Source organism: Ammospiza nelsoni, chromosome 3, assembly GCF_027579445.1.
Source record: "Ammospiza nelsoni isolate bAmmNel1 chromosome 3, bAmmNel1.pri, whole genome shotgun sequence".
Classification (NCBI taxonomy): Eukaryota; Metazoa; Chordata; class Aves; order Passeriformes; family Passerellidae; genus Ammospiza; species Ammospiza nelsoni.
The window spans coordinates 5,571,676-5,592,310 of record NC_080635.1 but is presented as its reverse complement, the minus strand read 5'-3'; positions in this window follow the sequence as shown (position 1 = coordinate 5,592,310).

Below are 20,635 nucleotides of genomic sequence, written 5' to 3'. Positions count from 1 at the left end.
GAAAAAAAATTAGGATGAGGTTACCAGTGGCTTTTGGCATGGGTCTGACTTGGCTCCTGCTGATAAAACCCAGAGCAGAACAAAGCTTTTCAACATCCCCAGTGCTCTCCAAAGCCTAAAGACTGCTCTAGAGAAGGGCGAGGAAGGCATGGCTAGAAAAAGAGTAAAAGCTTTAAACTCTCTAAATTTGTTTTTAAAAATGAGCTGCTGTAGCTCAACTGGGGGCTGTGAAAGGAGTTGGGAGAGAGAGCACAGCACAGCTCCCATCACCAAGATGCACCCCTCAGACCCTGCACTCCTGTCAACTTCATGTGGTTTCCATTCCAAACCACAAAATTCTGACATTTTCAGGCTCAGGTTTCACAAAACCTGGCTGTTTTCTTCAGCTTTTAGTATTAGAGAAGGCTTTATGAAATTAAGGCTTTACTAAATTTTCTATGCTCGTCAACAGGAAGTCCAGAAGGGATAACTTAAACCACTCCAAAGGAAGAGAAACCAGAAAAAAATCCAATGATCTTCCTAACTACCAGAGAGTTGCCATCAATTTAAAGAACAGAGACAAAACAGACAGGCTAACACCTAGAAGCAGGTCAGGTCCAGGGTGAGGGGAGTTTTCCAGCTGTAGGGCTGGATGCTGATCTCCTAAATGACCCAGTCCCAGCACAGACTTTTTTTAATGTCTGTATCCTCCCAAGAGGATGCAGGCACAAATACCTGCCACATGAATATATGACAGGTTCAGCTGAGTCTTTTGAGCATCTCTGACCAAAAATGGACAGTGTGACCAGCCTGCCTTTTCTAATTATGGACTACTGAAGATTAGCAGCAGGAAGGAAATACTGGGAAAGGGCTGGGACAGAACCAACCAACCATGCCCAGCCCTCCTCATGAGCTCTGCTGTTCTGAGCACAGCCACCACCCAAGGGCTCTCTGTTAATGCCCCTCACCAAGTCATCTCAGCGTGCTGGTTTGGCAATAAACCTCCTTTATTTATCCTGGGCTAGTTTTCTGCCGCGTTAGCCTGCTGGAAAGGCTCAGCTAAGGGCCACCACCATGCCAGAGTCCAGGCAGGAGGCACCAGTAAGGGCAAGGAGCAGCCAAAAGCCATGGACAGGGCAGGACTGAGCCCACACAGCTCCATCAGCACAGGCAGGTGTGCAGCACAAGCCAAAGGAACATCAGCTCCTGAGTCCTTCTGCAACTCACCCTCTGCCAGTCTGCTGTTCTCCTTGCTATCGAGCAGCTGGGGCAGCCAGCAGCCCTCTGCCCTCACACCCTGCTGCCAGAGCTCCTGAGCATCCTGAGCACCCTGACCCTGCAGTTCCAGGTGCTGTGCCAGGGTCCACCTCAGCCCTGGCATGCAGCCTGGCACTCCCTCAGCACTTCAATGAAGTGGGCTGCACACAGACTCTGAAATACGGGAGTTGTGAAGGCAGTCCTTCAGCCACAGCCAGGTGTGCAAGCCCTGCTCTGCCAGCACCTCAAGCTGGTTCTGGTCAGGTCCCCTCAGCCCTGCAAGCAGCACCACATGTCCCATCCCTGCTGCTCGGCACAAGGGCTCAGTCTCAGCCAGCTGTGGGTGCAGGACCTTGAACAAGTACTAAATAAATGAACAAGTCATTTCCTGCAAGGCCAAACACGCTCCCTGCCAAAGAGGTCACATACCACGCTCTGGCCTGATGCCTCTCCCGAGTTTGTGAGGGTAAATTCCCATATCCAGGGGTCCAACAATTACAGCAATACATCTGGGCTAGGATTACTCAGGCTGAAGCTAGGATTACGCTCCGCTGAAGAAGTGAGGAAAACAACTGCTTGTGTGCTTTCATTGCGTGACCTCCAAAGTTCGGTTTGGGTTTCTCGGTTCGCACAAACCAAAACACTCTGATCTGGGAGTTTTCACTTGAACTCTCAGCTAGAGGAGCGGGATCTGTCCCACCAAGGTTCTTCAGAGTTATTCTGGCAGGAAGGAGATCTGTAAGGAAAAGCCCTTTGAGGCAGGGCCCGTGACAAAGCGGTCAGGAGCAAGCAGACTACGTGGCTCATTGCAGCTCCTCCAAGCAGCACAGGGGTGGAAGGCGGACGTGCCCTGGGATCTTTGCTCCCCATGTCTCATCACACCACCCAGGATTGCTCAGAGGCTTTCTAAGAGTGTGCTCTCATGACATGGATGCTTTCAACACACCACAGCCCACAAGGAGCGGGCAAATACCAGCCCTGTGATAAACAGCCTGAGCTTCGTTTTTAGGGTAAGTCTCAGAGCCAGTCAAAACTCATCTGGCGGGCCCTGCTCCACCATGCTGAACACTTCACTCCCATCAAGTTAAAACAAGACTTAAAAGAAACCTTCCACACTTGAATCACACAGGCCACTCCAAGTGCTTGGACGTGCCCATCCCCATGAGTAAGGGCTGCAGAATCAGACCCAGCTTTTCCTCACCATCCTGCCAAAGACACAGACACAAAGGAGAGGAGAAAAATCCCACTGACTGATGCCCCTGCTATTTCTGCTGTCCATGACTGCAAACTGGTAAGAGGCCTGACTCAGAAGCCTCCCTTGAAAAACCTGAATCATTACAATTTAGAAGGCAGGCTCATATAATGAAGTTTCCACTCCTCTCTCCCTTTAGAACAGAGAACTCGAGTCACATTGATTGGGGGGGGATAAAGAGGGAAAAAATATAAACCCAACTTCACACTTTGTTCAACCCTTTCTGCACGGGTGGCAGTCGGGCAGCCAGAGGTTGGCAGCTGGATCTGGGGTCTGCAGGGCTGTGTTTGGTCTCAGTTACACCTCTCAGTAACCAGTGTGACCTCCTTAATGCCAGAGCACAACCACAGACTTACACTGCCAGCAAGTGAGAAAGGGGCACCGCAGCTGCATGATCACTGCCCAGACAAACTGTGAACTTGGATTTCTTCTTAGCACCAGATCTATTTCCAAAAGCTTGTCCCTTGTGGGATAGAGAGATCATTGGAATGAGCCTCACAGAACACTATAACGTTTTAACACTTTGTTATTACACATCATTTAGCAACAGGAGATCTCAAACTCACTTCACAAAGTAGCCTCATTTTCGAGACCCAGCCAAACAAGACATGGAGAGCTTTGATTAAGACCCTCAGAAAAGCAGGGGGAGCTACCAGAGCAGAATCCCAGAGCTCATGCCCTGTCCCCTAGAGTTGCCTGCTCCAGATGCTTGATAAACTAGACTGCTGTGGTTACCTGCCTCTTGCCTGTTTCCTGTGGAGACGTGCCAGCACACACACCTCACAAGGAGGCTCTGGCACCCAACACCCTCTGCACACACACACACACACACACAAAGGTCTGCAGTGATTCCAAAAGCCTGGCTCCTCCACATCCAGGCCACGACTGAAATGGTGCCTGAGGGGAAGGGGACTGACAAAGAAAAGCTGCAGCACTAAAAACGAGCGTGCATCATGCAAAGAGGTGATTCAAGCCTAGGTTTCTGAGCTGGATCAGACCTCGACACCAAGGCTCTCCAGGAGCAGCAGTCACTGCAGCACCCCGGGCAAGCCTGTGCCCAACCTCACACTGCCATCGGTCCCTCTGGCACCAGGGATGTTGGGAGCTGCTTATGCCACACGCGCTCCGAACAGCACACAGTGAAAACCACCCCAGAGCCTGCTGCCAGGGCAGCAGAGAAAGAGATGCCAGTCGACAGAAAAGCACCACAGTCTAGTCAAAAGTTTCTACTGTGGATTCTAAATGCTGGTTTTATGTGGGAAAAAATACTGAAACAACTACAGAGAAACACACCTTTCCACCTCCTGAGCACAACACAAATGCTGGAGAGCATCAGGCTGTATCTGAGGCTCCCCAAGAGCCCACTCACTTTGGTCCCATGCAGCGCCAGCGGATGCAGTGGATGCTGCGGTAAATTTCCCCCGTGACATGATTCTTCTCCCTGTCACTCCTGGCTCTGCGTGACAAATGCCATTCCTCACCTCTCAGATTAACTTTGAGCAAACTGATCACAACAGCCAGAAGCAAAGCAGCCAGAGCCCTGACACAAGTCTGCTGCACCAGCTGGGGAACACTCTGGCAGCTCAGGCAGAGCACAAAGGCACCTGTGGCATCAGCACCTTTTGCACAGGCAGGGACCCCAAATCACAGGATGGGAAGGAGCACTGCACTTAAGAGAGAGGAGTGCACTCTCCATCTTCCCGCTGAAGAGAGCACAGGTGTGGCCCCAGCACCACAGCCATTCTCACCAGCAGCCTTTGAAGTTTAGGTAAAGGAAGGATGGATATTTGTGTCACACATCTGCATCTTCCGTGCTGGCAGACCTGAATACACCTCAGTACATACATAAACTCCTGTTTACTTACAACGACGCTCATGTTTTTCCTGGCCTTACTTCTTGGAAGCAACCACCACGTTTGTAAGAAAAAGCGTAAGTTTTAGAAGACATGTGAAAAAAAAAAAAGACAATTCGATTAAATTGAAGGCATAAAAGTCCCGAATCTTAAAAGCACATCCCAACATCGTAACACTCCACAAGAAACACTGCGTTCAAGCCGTAGCTGGTGTTTGTGCTCTTCCCTGAACATCAGAGCATTCCTTACACCATGCTGGACACCGTGAAACCCTTCAGACACGTCTGTTTATTCAAAAAGCAAATTCGAGTCACGGAGGCGTACGCTCTTCTTTCCTTAAAGGCAAATAAACCTTGCCTAATTTCTGCTTACATTCGCGGCTCCGCAGAGCAACAACGCGAACCGCTTCCCACCGCCCCCCGCGCAGCCCAAGCGCGGCGGGCAGGGCACCCCTGGAACCCCGAACCCCGGGGCTCCGCAGGAGAGCTCCGGGCACTCGGTGCCCGCCGCTACCCCCGGGGCAGGCGGGCCCCGCTCCACACGCCGAGCTCCGCCAAGTTTCACGCTGCTCCCGCGGCGCCCCCGGCGCGCAACACCGCGGCTCGGGAGGGCCCCGGCGCGGACCCCGTGAGGGAGCCCCGGCGCGGATCCCATGAGGGAGCCCCGGCCAGCGCGGACCCCGTGAGGGAGGGAGCCCCGGCCCCCGCGGCGCCGCCCTCCGCCCCGCAGCCGGGCTGGGCTGGCCCGGCCGCCGCCCCCCGCCGCGGCCCCGCACTCACCGCCGCGCCCGGCCGCGCAGCCGGCCAGCAGCAGGGGCAGCAGGGCCAGCAGGGCCAGCGAGCAGAGCGCGCAGCGCTGCCCCCGCAGCAGCCGCCGCCGCCGCCGCCGCTCCGCCGCCGTGCCCGGGGCGCCCATCGCGGCCGCTCCGCTGCGCTCCGACCGCTCCCCGCGCCGCGCCGAGCCCCGCCGGGCGCCGCAGCGCCGCCTCCGCCCGCCCACCGCGGGCGGGATGGGGCGGGGGCCGCGCGGCGGCGGCGGGGCCGGCAGGGCTCGGCCCCTCCTCGGGCAGCGCTCGGAGCGGACAGCGGCTGCCTGTCTGCCTGCCTGGGAGGGGGCTGGCTGGTCATCGCCTGCGCTCGGCGTCGCTCCATCGCACCTCCCGCCACCGCTCGGGACCGCGCGGCATCGCCGCCTGGGCTACGGCCTGTGCTGTGTGGGACAGAGAAAAGCCCCAGCGCATCGCTGACCCCTCACCTGTGATCCCGGGCACGGCGGGAGGCAGCCCTCGCTGCCACCCCTGTGCCTTTCAGAGGTTTCTCATTGCGGCTGGCTGGGGATTTTTTCCCGTTTCTCACACTCTGCCCTCAACTTTCTGCCGAGTGAGCAGCCACCTGCCCTTCATCCCGGTCCTGTGTGAGCCCTCTTGCCTCTCATCATTCTACTGGGCACCCTGGCACCCCGGCTCACACACCTCTGGAGAGCTGTGCCGTCCGGACAGCACACGCACAGCCACCCCAGCCCTCCTCTACTGGGGCTGCCGTGCTCGAGAAACCTGGGCCAGCCAGAACCTTTCTTCCCCTCTTTCTTGGAATGTCGTAATTCTGCTGGAACATTGACACAAACGCCTAGAGGCTGTGCTGAGCCCTGGGCTCTGTGCACACACCAGGGAACAGCTGCCCCTGCAGGGCCCACACTTGTGGAGACACACCATTATCCAGGGCCCTGGAGTTTCGCGAGCAATCGACCTTTTTGGCTGGAATGCCACCTTCATCTGAGATGAATAGGACAACAGAACAAATACATCTGTTACCAAGATCTGTCTGTTCCCCAAGAAATGCCATGGCATGCTGTACACAGAGTGAAATGAAAGTAAACATCACTGTCAGTAGCTCTGGTCAGTTACCAACCTTTCTCAATGAAGACAGTCTCATTCTGGGGCAGCAACAAATTACGTTCACCCACCCTCTCCTGAAAGGGTTTCTGCCAGTTCTGAACTTGACCAGGATGTCAGTTTCCAACTCTTACACATTCACTGCTTATGCTCCTACACACAACTTTAACAACACAGGTGTCTCAGTTGGCCCAGTGTAGGCAGAGCCAGCTCCCACCCAGACAGTAAAGGGAGTTGAGAACTGGCCTAGGATGTAACTATGGAAGAAGGGTTTTGTTTTGGTTTGTGTTTTTTCCGGGTAGGATACACTCCTTTCCCCCTGGCAGGGCAGGTTTTATCCCATAGTAAACAGCTCTGAAACCTGCAGCACTGTCAAACACTACAGCAAGTCACTCCAGATGAGGAAAGAGATCCTGACTGTCACCAACTAATGCCATGGGAAAGCAGTCATGGGTGAGAGAGGCTTGGGAGTGAAAGTTCCCATTGCTGACACCACAGTGCACCGTGACAGTGCTCCCAAAGTACTCCCTTTAAATTTAAATGTCCCTTTGAAGTCTATAACTTCTTGAAAATGTGACCCTGAGAGTCACTGCAAAATCATTACTCGTGCCTCCATCACAAGCCTCCTCTGGTCCCTTTGCAGGGCTGCTTGTAAATACCAGGTGAGAGCTCACTGTCTTGAGAAGCTCAGGAGCAAATCTCCCACTCAGAATCCTCATTCCAAAAAGAATGCCTTACTAGTGTAGTGAGTACTAGCTCCTGAAGCATATGCATTTCTGGGGAGCAGAGGACAGGAGAATTCCCTCTTCTCTCCCACTGGTGTGTGGGTGAAGCGGGCTTTGAGAAGCTCTGTCTGCTGGAAGAAACAGAAGGAAGGGAACCGTGGTGGATGTTACTCTTCTGAAAGAAACACTCTATATTTACCTTCTACAGGAGTCTTCTGCACACAAAAAAAAACCTGCTAAAGACCAGGCATGCCTAGCATGCTGATGAGGGTTACAGGGTTTGCTTTGTGGCACCTCTGCCACGCTTGGTGCCACGCAGAGCTTTCTCCATGGAGGGCCACGGATGCTCTGGAGAGAGGCCCCTGGAAGGTTCCCACAGAGCTGGCTCTCAGAGGGGCAGGAAGATGTGCTTTTGTTTCTTCCACAGTGCACATAAAACCACATAAAGCACTGGGAGAAAACTGTGTAAATCACAGGATACAGATGTGCAGAGATGACAGCCAGATGTGCCTTAGCAGAGCCGAGGAGCAGCCGTGACTGTTGCAAGGAGAGCAAACAGCCCTCGCGTACTTGGCATCTTCCCCTGCAAGCCACGCCAAGTTCTGAGCTTCAGACCAAACAGAGATTTTTCTTCTGTTTGGACTTGCAGATTATGCTCACAAAGAGCTTTCAACCCTGGAGAAAAATATTTGGGATTCAAGCAGAGCACAATCGATGCGCATTGGCCGGGCAGAATCCAGCTGCCAGTGAGGGTGATCCCCAGCTGGCGGGCAGCACCCCAGGCCACTTTGAAGGGTTGAAGTGGCCCTGGAGCCTTGGACAAACATGGATAGGGGGACCATGTGGCTGGGGCTGAGAGCACCTGCATGGCAGAATCACCAAGTGTCACTGCTGCTGCATTCCACACGAAGGGAACTGCTGCAGAGGCGCTCCAGCTGGCTCTCAGAGGACAGCAGGAGGGTTCCCTGTCCTGAATTCCAGTCCTAGGCCTTGCCTTTGCATCACAGCTCCTGTTCCCTCCCTTGCCAGTGTCTGCCTACATAAAAAGCTGTGGCCTCACCTCAGGTGTGTGCTGCTGGGTGTGATATTTGCTTGTTCCTCCTCCCTGAGCAGTTCAGTGCCAGGGCTGTGGCTGAGCTCCAGTTCCAGGTTAAAAGCAGCAGAGAGGTGGCTTGGCATGGTTGCCTCTCCTGTGAGGTGAGAGGGGCTGGCTTAAGCCAGCTGTTCAAGCCACAAACCTTAGACACACTCATGCGTCCTCTGCAAGCCACAGGCAGGATGCAATTAAACACGCTGCTGATTGCCCCTGCTCTCTACATCCTGCCTGCTCAGCGAGCTGAAACCCTGCCCAAGTGCCCTGCTCCCAGGTAGAGCTGTTAAAAACGGGAACACACTCCAGAACTACAGTGATTTCAGCATTTATTATAATAAAAATGAAAGTCTAAAGTATGGGGGCTTGCAGGCTGAGTGTTCCTGTCAAGGATGCTGCAGCACCGGTGCTGGGGCTTCTTCTGCAGCCATGTCCCCGAGGTTCCAGGTGGAGCTGCACTGCTTCCCTGGGTCTTTTTATCCTGTTTTTTGTCCCTTTGGATTGGTTTCTTTTTGGATCCTTCATTTGCATGAAGGTTTTAGGCACTTGATTGGCCCATCACAGTTCTCTCCAGTGATGCGCTTTACTTGTGTGTGATACATTGAGTAGCTATTTCTTATAACTACCCTTTTAACCCCTTTTACCATAACCAAACTAACAGTACGTGCTTAACAATTATCAACTCTTTTACAACAGTTTCTAACCTATTTTTAACAGAGCTGCCCATGTGAATGAGCTGGTTTCAGCACATCCAACCAGCCGTGCCCTGAGGGAGCCCAGGGAGCACCAGGATGTCATTGCAGTGAGGACAAACCTCCTCCTGCCAGTCACACACACCCGTGCTCCGGGTTCAGGCTGGTTCAAAAGGCTGCCCAGCTGATGGGATTTTAATGTAAAAATAGTTTACAGGAGTTTAGGTTACGCCTGTTCCCGTTTTACTTAGGACCTTATTTAAATAAGTTTGCATCTGCTCAGATAAAACAGCTTAAGGTCACAGCCTTGGATAAAGCTGGCTGTCCTCCTCCTGAAGGCTGGCAGCTCTCTCTCTGAAAAGCTTGAAGAAAAGTGTTTGTACTTAAAGGTTTTGTGGTGAGCTCAGGGTTTCAGGGAGGCCTGTGGTACAGCAGGGAGCAGAGGGGACACACTCGCCGTGTTTCGGCTATCTAGGAAAACAAACCGGGCTGTGACAGAGCTGGTTTCTGGCTCTCCTTCTGCCAGAGGGTTTTGGGGTCTTTGGCAGCCAAAGAAAAGCAGCAGCATCCAGTTTCCTCACTCCTTTTCTGGTCTGTACCCTTTCCTTAGGGTGCACATTTTTCTAAAGCTTTCCATGTCCTCTCTTCTTGATTCACAACTAAACACACACACGAGCAAACAGACTAAATAAAACTGTATACCCTGCATTTGTATGTTTATTTGTCCCTTTTTGAGGCTTGGAGGTATTTTCTCCTGCAGCCCTCTTTTTGGGTGCTGTTTTCTCTTACCAAGGCCAGAGAGGCAGGATGGAGCAGGACAGCCCTCCCCTGCTGGTGCTGCTTGTCCCAGCAATTATCCCTCTGCTACTGCTGAATCTTTGGGAATATCTTGTGCTTCAGTGGTGAGAAGCAATTACCAAATTGAGTATGCAGTGCATAAAAGCCAACTGGGGTTCTTTCTGGATGAAAGAGGCAATAAAAACGCTGGTATTTATAGAAAAATATTTATTACTTCATGGGATGTCAGGGCTTCCTGTGGTTTGAGGCTGTGCCTTGCATAGCTCATTGCTGAATGCCTCAGGATGACACTTTTTCTTTTTTTTTTCTTTTAGCAGCAGCCTGTTTGCTCTCCAGACAATGGTCAGGTTTACAAACAGAGTGATTCTGTGTCCCCTTGTGGGTTGTCCTCCCCTTCTGTGGGCTGGGGGTGTGTGTGTGGGTGTGTGTGTGCACATCCCACCTTGGGAAAGCCCAGGGAATAACAACTGCTCCAGAGGAAAGCTCTGCTCTTCTACCTGCCTGATGGCACTGGGAAAAAAAAAGGCAACACTTAATAAAATTAAAGGGCAGACAATTCAAAACAAATGCAAATGAAACCCTATTACACGCAGTGAAATTGCCCTGGAGGACCCTTTGCCACAGGAAGATGTTTCTGAAGCCAAAAAAGAAATCCAGAAATGCAGAAGAAGGATGGGTAGCTGTGTAAATATTGAAAATAGCAGTGTCAGAATGAATCTTAACATTGGTATATCCAAAGCTCACAGTTTACAGCTTGTAAAAGTCTGAGAAAACAAAAAAGAAATCTGATATAAATCTTGGATAATCACCAATGCTTCTGCCTCCCTTTATTGCTGGTCTCCTCCCCAAAGGAGGGATGTGAGGGATGCTGTCCCTCCAAAAACACCATGAAGGATGCCATGGCAAGCACAGGGAGAGGCTTTGCCCACCACAAAAGGGACACATCCAGCAGACCATCACTTTGCTCCTGCCAGCCCACTGCTCTCCTCATGCCCTCAATGGCAGCTCTGCCTCCTTCCTGAGCTCTGGTCACTTCCCCAGCTGGGGAATGTCCTTGGGCTTGCTCTGACCATCCCCAGGTCTCTCATAAGCACTGAGCAGCTCCAGCCTGTGAGCCTGTGACCCCTCCAGGTCTCCATGGCCTCTGCTCTGCAGAGGTGGCTGCCCTGGGGTGATTTGAGTTCCCTTCAGACAGCAGATCAGTGTTCCTCTCCTCCTTCCCCTCCACCCTCCCGGCAGCACGCCTGGATTTAGGGAAGGCTGTACAGGGCCACTGCCAGCAGGAGAGGAGCACACGGTCTGCAGGAGAGGTGCAAGAGCCTCCAGCCTCGGGGGCTGTTTGTTCCCTTAGCACTGGGAGTTCCCGTACAGAGCTCCCTGAGATCCCTGGGACTCTCCTGGGTCCCTATCTGAAACCAGCTCATCAGCACTTCACACATGAGCTGATGCAATCGGAGTGCAGGGCTGCAGCTCCTGAGATAATTCACAATTACAAGGAGCAGAAGTGCTGCTGCTTGGCTGAGGCAGCTGAACTTACTGGCCCAGCCACAGTGGCTTAATTAAAGTCACTGGAAGGAAGCTGTGATCATCCTTCCTGTGAGCAGAGATATGGTTTATTGCTCACCATTCGTTTTCCTCATTTCCAGACAGAGGAGGAGATGGAGGGGTAGTTTATGTAGGAAGCTTTGTTGGCATCCTAAACTATGAGTGAAACCTCTCTGGGTTGACAGAAGACCAAGACAGAGCTCATTGGGGTGTTTCCCCCTGCCCTAACCCTAACCCTAACCCTGACTTCTCTGCCTATAAGTGTGTTACATGACAGAATTTGTCACAGTTCTCAGCAACAAAGCATGCTGCAGAGGTGGGTTCTCATTTCCAGGAGAGGCAGTGTCAGCATGCAGACAGGCCAGCTCCTGCTTGGACTCAGTTCCAGCCCCGGATTTATCAGGCAATGAATCTCAGGTTGCTCCTGGAGACATCTAGTGAGGCATCAGCGTAATGCAAACCAGCACAGGCACCCAAAAACGTCCCTGTGGGAAGGGAGAGCTGCTGTGGGAGAGGTCTGGGACAGTGCTGGGGGAGCAGCTCCATCACTTCTGGTCACTGAGCCCTTCAGCACTCCAGAAACAAAATATACCAGGGTGTCACAGCCACTGTTTGGCATTTGTCATGGAGGAAAGAAAGGAAGAAGGAAAGGAAGAATGGAAAGGAAGAATGGAAATGGAAATGGAAATGGAAATGGAAATGGAAATGGAAATGGAAATGGAAATGGAAATGGAAGAGAAGAGAAGAGAAGAGAAGAGAAGAGAAGAGAAGAGAAGAGAAGAGAAGAGAAGAGAAGAGAAGAGAAGAGAAGAGAAGAGAAGAGAAGAGAAAAGAGAGCTCCTTGCTGTCTCCTCAATGACACCTAATTTAGCCAAAGTATTGGCCCAGGTTCTGACACAAATGTGCTTCAGATGTCAGGAGGTGACAGTTTGGAGCAACACTTTGTCACTTTCCCAAGTGGCATGAACTGACCTACATAAAACAGCTACACTCTGACATACATTACTGTTTTTTTTTTTTTAACTAGATTGACACCAGTTCTCAGGCAGAAATGTATCTGCAATTTAGCCAAATTTATTTCAAATCTTTTTCGTAAAATTAAATTTTATTTCCAAAGTCTCTCAGAAATGAATATCCAAGTGCAAAAGTTCTGCTCTGTTTTCAAGAGTTCCTGTTACCAGCACGTTTTCAGCATGCAGCACAACCCTCTGGCACTTTTAGCCACAGGGAAGAGGGCAGCAGCCCTGTGAGGAGCTGATAATCCCAGGCTGGCTCCCAACACCGCCATTCCCAATTCCCAACACGTTACCAGGGCCAGCAGGAACCAGCCAGCACATCCAGCCCAAACAACGAGCTCTGCTGCCAGCCAGGGAAGTCTGTGAGCCCTGGGCTTATTCCTCAAATCCCTTTTCATGTAACACCTCTCTCAAGCTGGGCTGTTCCTCCCAGAGCTGTGGCACTGAACTGCCCAGGGCTGGCACTGCCCAGGGAGACCCTGATGTGACAACACAGCCTCAAGTTCTGCCAGGAGAGGGTTTAGGGTGGGTAATAGGAAAAATATCTTCATGGAAAGGGCTGTCCAGCCTTGGGACAGGCTGCCCTGGGCAGTGTCAGAGTCCCCATCCCTGGAGGGATTTAAAAGTCGTGTGGGAATGGTTGGACTCAATGGTCTTAGAGGGCATTTCCTACCTAAGTGATTCTGTGTAAAGAAACTGTGATGGAAAAGCAGCACAGTCCATGCCCTACTTCATAGAGGGTTAATTTGTGGTGAAATGAACTCCTAATTAAGCATCCAGGATCCCACTTGCTTGCACTACTAAACAAAACTTCTGCTCACCTGAAAGACAACACTTTCACCATCTCCCGAGTGAGCAACCCCACCAAGAAGAAAGGCAGCCACATCACCCACTTGTGCTCTCATTTGTTTCAGCGACAAATTAGCCCCAGTCCTTCTGGGTGACCTGGAACAGCCTGCCGTGCAAACACCACATAGGAGAAGCTGACACTCATCAGGACACTTTATTTTGTAAAGAACAGGTCAAGAAGTGTTTTGAAGGCAGGTGAGACCATGAAATCACTTGAGACCCTTATGCAGCTGCTGCACCGTGTGCTGCCTCGGGGACAGCAAAGACAGTCTCTGGACTTGCTTCAAATTCTTCTCCTATGCACTGTATTTTTCCCCAAATAGGCATGTGCTGTATTTCTACTGTCTGTTTAGAAAGGAGAGAAATAAAACCTCATTCAGACCATGACTTCATGCTCCCAGATATATATTTTGTATTTAATTTCACACTTTTTGATTTGTGTACGTGGATTTCATTCTGCTGGTGGCACACAGCTGCTCCAGAGCGTGCCTCTTTCCAAGAGGATGGCTTGGAAAGCAGTGCAAGGTCTTACCTAGACAGACTTGCTCAGGAAAAATAATCTAAATTAAGTCACTGCTTGACTTTAAGTGGATTAGTTAAAATGCATTCAATCCCTCAATGCAAGTTCTTATTCAGAAGCAAAATGACCTAAATTTGATTTACCTCCAGTTATTTCCAAACTTAAATAATATTAACACAGCTTTCAATCAGAGAGGACTGACCCCGTGTATGTTAAATTCAGTTTAAGCAATCCACTTACATAGACAAGAAAAAACAAAACAAAAACAAGCCAGAAACAAAACAAGAAAATATTTCCAAGCTCTAAGCATTAAACTGCTAATTGCTGGGCCTGCTTTTCCATGAATTCACTGGTTAATGGTGGCTGCTGAACAGCCTTAAGAGATGCATGGCTAGTGTCAGGTGTGGGCTGGGATGAGGAGAAGGCGTTGGAACCCAGATTATTCCTTTGTCTGGGACAGAGATGGCAGAGCATTTACCATATTTGGGGCTGCCTACAAGCTTGCTGCTGTATTTTCTCAAATAAATGATGAATGCTGCAGAAATCTAAACATGACTTTTTATAGTCACTCCTCCAGGCACACAGCTATTAAATGCTGAGCTGCCAGACCCAGCTATGCAGAAATTATGTGTCAAGCCCCCCAAATCCTGGGGCTCCCTTCAGGGCTGCGAGATTCACAAAGCAGGGCTCATTCTTCGTGTTCCACAAGCTTCAGAGGGAGGGAAGGGATGGGGATAAGCACTCAAAAGCAACAGAATGGATCCAGAAAAGGAGCACCTCATCCCTGCTCACTCCCAGGCTGGCCTCAGGAATTATGCTGATACAATTTCCTAAGTTTCTCTTTTCCTTATCTTCTCTGCTGAAGCAAAAGAGCCTTCAGAGAGGGCAGAGTCATTACACACCTTAGGGTTTGTTTTCCTTATGGCAAAAGGAGCAACAAACATCTTCCTGTTTGGCACCGAAGAAGAAACAGCAAATCTTTCTAAGAAGCAGAGGTGCCATGACCCAAAATCTGCTGCCTGCAATAACCAACATGCCTGAAGCCTGGTCAGGGATGTGCTGCTTTGCCCCTCCATGATCTCCCTTCCCTGCCCCGCGTCTCAGCACTAAATTCACTTGATTTGTAAAGGAAAAACAGATCAGCTCAGGCTGATGTGTTTTTCCATGGCCACTAGGCATGGCTGGAAAAGCACAGGGATCAAAGTGACGGGGTCAGGAAGGAGAGGGTGAATGTTTGTACCCTGCCACAAGGAACAAAGGACATTTCCACTGCTTGGGAGCACAGGGAGCAGCCCAAATAATTAAAGGCGTCCATGTGCCAACTCTGCTCCTTATGTGGCCAGCCAGTTAAATAAGGGGGCTTCTGCACAGATGTCATATTTGTGTGTGCTGGCCCCTCATTTTACCCCTCTCCAGGCAGTGTCTGAGGGCTGGACATAACTTGAGGCCATTTCCTCTTTTCCTGCCACTTGTTAACCAGGAGAAGAGGCTGAGCCCCACCTGTGCTCACAGCCTCCTTTCAAGTAGCTGGAGAGACGGAAAAGATCTCTTAATGTTTGGAAAAAATTACGAAATTTGCTCTTAAATCTGCCCCAAGACTCATTCCAGCCCCTCACTGTCCTTTTGTTTATAAGCCTTCTCCTTGTGCTTGACAAACTGCCTCAGGCGAGATCCCAACCCATCCCATTCTTTTCCTACCCACAATAAAAACTCATAGAAAACAGCAGTGTTTCATTTGGGAGCTATTTTGTAGAGGAATGTAATCTCCAAGGAGCACAGTAATGTCAGAAAGTGACCAAACAACACCATAAATTGCACTTGGAGCTCCAGAACTGTCCAGGCTGAGCACTGGGCTCCAGCAAGCCCCTGTGAGCAGTGGCACAGGAAAACTTTTTAAAGCTGTGGCTAACACTCCAAGAGCAGATTTTAACATTCCAAGAGCAGATTTTAGCACTCCAAGATCAAATTTTAGCATCCCAAGATCAGATTTTAGCACTCCAAGTGCAGATTTTCAGGATCCTGGATGGGAGGCACCAGTGCAAGAGGAGGAAATGGGGCTGCCTGAATTCAGCTGGCATTTCCCTGCCTGCCTCCAAAGCTGCTCCTCTGTCTTTAGGAAACTGAATAACTTACCCACAGCCTCTCTGGCACTGTGAAGGAGTCTCCCTTGGACACACTCTGGGTTTTTATCAGTACAAACAGGGTTTAAGCCTCCACTTTAAACCCCTGTTTGCCCATGGAAGTGGCCACGAGGCTGGGCAGCACTATGAGCTCCTAGAGCTCAAAATCCAGGACTGTCTGTCCCAGGAGCTTCCCTGCTTGGAGAGCAGCAGGATCTCCAAGCTGCCCACTCTGAGAGGCATCAGCTGTGCTGGAAACCTCTCAGGAAAAAGGCTCGTGGGAGAGGCTGGGACTGCAAGGAACATTCCTCTGCTGGTCCAGGTTTGTTGGTGGCTGTCCTGGATTGCCAAGCAAATTGTATTCTATTTACCATCTGTGTGGCAGTTGTCTTCTGTTAAATGGGCAGTTGTCCTTATCTCTTCCACCTCTGAAGAGACATGTGCTGATAACAGGCTATTGAATGTCACTGCATGACTGATAAGAACTACAGCATCCCATTGGGAGATGTGAGCCCAGAGGGAGGAGCCAAACATTCCTACCTGGATATAGTCTGGAGATTCTGGAACACCAGCACAGCTTCTCCACTGGATCTTCAGAGGAAGACTCCACCTTTTCTACAGGATCCCTGCTCTGGCAGAACCACCCCTGACACTCCAGGAGGGCTGCAGCCACATTTCAATTGGACTGCTACCAACACCCCACAGGGTGTCAGGTTGGGCTCTGACTCTGTCAGTGTTGTTTTAGTTCACTGCATTGTTTATTTTATCTTTTTATTTTAATAAAGAACTGTTATTCCTGCTCCCATATTTTTGCCTGAGAGCCCCTTAATTTCAAATTTATAACAATTCAGAGGGAGGGGCTTTACATTTTCCATTTCAGAAGAGGCTCCTGCCTTCCTTAGCAGACACCTGCCTTTCCAAACCAAGACAGTGACCTTGCTCCAAGGATGTCACTGAAACTGTGACTAAAACCAAAAACTCTCCAACAACAATTTTTAGTGTTAAAGAATGAAGACATTACTTTATTCTGGCCAGGATGTTGTACTGGCCAGGATGTGCAACACAAATAATTTCATCCACACATTGCCTGGGTTGTGAAGAGAAAATCATTCCATCACACAGAATTTTTACTAGATTTTCCCCATACTTACACAGTCTAAACTCAGAGAAATTGGTTCAATGTTCATTGGTCCCAAGTCACACAGTTCTTACTGTTTGGTTTCCTGTTGATTATTGATCCCTTCACCTTTGATGTTAATTTGGTTCTCATTCTTCTAGGACAGAAGCTCCAGGGCCTGGAGCAGCTGGGATGGATGCAGTGGGATGCCCAAGGCCTGTGTGTGCTCACTGAAAACCTCTGCCCTGGAGATGAGAGTCATTTCCATCAGCACACATACTTCTCCTGAAGCCCTTTTCTTGGGAAGAGTGACTCACTTGCAATATCCGTCTGAAACTGAAACGTTCTCCTGAGGTATTTTTAGACAACAGTAGTGGTGGTCCAGTGAGTCATGGCTCTAGCACTGCCCATTGATGCAGAAATCCCTGGGATCCAGGGCAGTGGATTGCTGTCCAGGGCTGCTTTCACTGAGCTCTGCCTCTCCAGTATGCCAGCCTTCCTTCTCACCACCATGTTTGAATATATTCCTATTCTCAGCAGGGAAGAGGTTAAAGAGCCCCAAGAACCTCTCTGGACAAGCAGGAGAGCAGGAGGGCAGTTCTAAAGAGAACAGGAGGACAGTTCTAAAGGAAGGAGTAGAAGAAAGGAGCTCATGGAGACCTGAGACAAGGTGGTGGTGCCAACCCTGCCCTGGGGCACTCGTTCCTCTTTCCCATTTCCATTCCCATTCCAGTTGCCCTAAAGCAGCCAGAGTTCTCTCTGCACTGCCTTGCACCCTGGGAACACTTCATTTCAGTAGGAAATTACAGCACACTTCCAGACAGACTAACAGCTGCCCTGGTTTAGGGGAACACCTGGAGATGGATTTTAGGGCAGTGCCACAAATGAAGGTGAGACCGAAACCTGTTTGTCACATAGCCACTGGTGTGGGATGGAGAGGGGCAGATGATGCTCCCAACTGAGATCAAACATGAGCTACGCCTGTGGCAGCAGCTCTCAGAAAGTCTGTGAGAAGATCAGAGAAAAGAATGAGAAACAATTCTTATCTTAACCTGCTGCACCTGTTGCTGTGAACATGAGGAAAGTGTTATGGAGATTTGTTTACCAAAGGCTGGTTTCTTAATTAGCCAGTGGTGATGGTGTTTGGACTGGAGGACCAATTAGGTCTACCTGTATTGTAACTGTTTATAAAAGCAATGGGTTTCTTAACAATAACAATAATATTATAAAGAGAGATTGGTCAGCTTTCTGTGAACTATGGAGTCTATGCTAATTATTTCCCACCCTGTGTAAATCAGACCATTTTTTATTTCCTTGCTTACACTGTCTTCAGGATTGGAACCTGCAAACTCATCCATTCCACCTTAATCATGGCACTTGGAGATTGGTCTTATTGACTGAGAGTCAGAAGTTATTTCCCTTTTAGTCCTCAAATTAATTTACACATCAAATTAAACCCCTGCAATCCTTTTTACCAGTACTTTTGGCCTGTCAGAGCAGCATCATTTCTTCATGCTGTTCCATCCTTAAAATCCTGCTTTTTGGAGTGAAATGGCCTTTCAATTCAGCACCTGGACCAAAACATTTGGGAGATACCAATTGATCAGGATTTTTTACTGGCAAGATTATTTTCTCTTCCAAGAGTCCATGAAAACCTGCAGCACATTTTCATAGGACCCCTAACATAATCTCTGGTTACCATGGAGATTTCCTTGGGGAACTTTCTATTGAGAAAATAAAAACAGTTTTTAAAGAAAACTACAGTAAATTGCTCAAGCAGGAATGAGAATGTGAATTTCAATAGCAGTAATTTGCAGCCACTCTGTGGTTTGCCAGCACTTAACAGAAGTCCTAAAAAAGGTTTGTATTCAGATTGGCATTGTGTTGGTAACTGGTGGGCATTTCCAACAGGAAAACTGCCAGGAAAAACTGGCACACGTGGGCACCACGGGAGCTCACAGACACCCCACCAAGAGGCCCTGGCTGGAGTTTTCAGAATGTGAAAAATGCCAATCACTTGTTTTTAAAATTTTAAAAGTTTAATGGTAATAAAATGGTTATGAAAATAATAATAAAATCTAGTTACTCTTTCCAGAGTCTCGACACAGCTTGGCCCTGATTGGCCAATGAGTGAAAACAACTCACAGCAGAATCCAATGAAACAATCACCTGTGGGTAAACAATCTCCAACCACATTCCACATGTGAGCACAACACAGGAGAAGCAAATGAGATAAGAATTGTTTTCCTTTTCTCTGAGGCTTCCCAGGAGAAAAATCCTGGGAGAAGGGAGTTTTTCAGAGAATGTGAATGGCACAGCCCAGTAATAACCCTCTGCATCCAGAGGTGGCCACAGGGATGAGCAGGACATGGCACTGCAGAGTGAGACTCGGCATGGAACATGCTTGGGATTGGAGTTTAAGGAAAAAGTGGGATTTATGTCAGAAGCAGGAGGAGCCCTTCTCCCAGCAGCAGCTGCCTGCAGACATCTTCCTCCTGCTCTCAACCACGAGCCTGTGAGAAGTAGCTACTCACTTTTCATAGTTTAGGAAGGTTTATTAAACCTTATCAAAAACACAACAGAAGACTGAATAAAAAAAAGGTTATGCTGCTGGGAGCAAAAAATTTTCCCCTCCACGTGCTCACCCACACAATGGAGGTTTTTCCCTTTTAACCCTTTAACCCCTCCCAAAGTTCTGTCCTTCTTCACTGTGCAGTGGTGGAGATCTCTTCCTCAAATCCTGATTGGAGCTCAGATGTCACCACAGTGACAAGCCAGCCCTCCCAGATGTCCCAACCCCAGCTGTCCCTTGATAACCATGCCAGGGGGTACAACATAACTATAAATCTATAAACTTTTCTTAACCTATATACATTATATTTGTCTATTAATTGTGAGAGTCAATCATTGCATTACTCATCTATCACAAGCTCAGCACCTGGTTTGGAACATTCCAGCACCCTGAGAAAGCCTCAGGTCCTGCTGCTCCTTCCGCATTTTCTATCCCCTTCCAAAGTGCCCTGAGGGGAGCAGTGGCCAGGCCTCCTGCCACCCCTTCAAGGGTCCTTTGGAGATTTTGCATGAGGAAGAGCTGCAGAGAATCAAACAGAAAGAGGAAAAAATGGGATTCTTTCAGCTGCAAAAAAAAAAAGCATCTCATTGCCATGGCATGAAAACCAGTGCTGAACTGTTACTTAACATTGCTAAAGCATCCCAGCTCCCGTGTATTTAAATGCTGCTGAGAAGAAGACACTGATGGCAGTGCTCTGCTCCCAGCAGACATCCAGGAACAGCAGGGGAAGCCCCAGCAGCTGCTGATCAGTGGTGCCTTTTTCCCTTTGTTTTCTGAGGTTACTTTCTCCTTCCCAGCAGGGCCCTGGCCTGGAGAGGGGCACGGATGAGCCTGCTGGCTGCAGAGCACAAAGCCCAGAGGAGCAGGAGCCCATCTGATGCAGCTGCTGTGTTACACAACTGCAGTGTCACAGCCAGCCCAGGGAGTGAACAGCCCTTCCCATGTGGCCAGGGCTGCTCCCTGAGCCCAGGGAAAACAGGAGCAGTGGCTTGGAAGTTGTCCTGATTCCTTCTGAAGCTCCATCCCGAACAAGTTCTCGCCTTCCCAGAAGTCTGCTCAACACCTTGTGTGAATTCATTCAAATTGATGCCACACAGAGGAGATGACCCTGTGTAAAAGCAGGCATCCCCCTCCCTCCATCTCTGACTGCCAGGGAGGATTTAAAAAGGAATAAAGAATACAATTCCCAGCAGCTTTGTGAGCAGTGTTTGATGTTGGGCTGTGTAAATCACAGCCCAGGCTGAGCTGCACGTGTGGGAATAGGAAGGAAGGGTTTGATGAGCAGCTCAGATCCAACTGTGCAGCCAGCTGAGGCTTTAATTACCCAGATGAGAGCAGCACTGATCCCTCAGTGCCTGG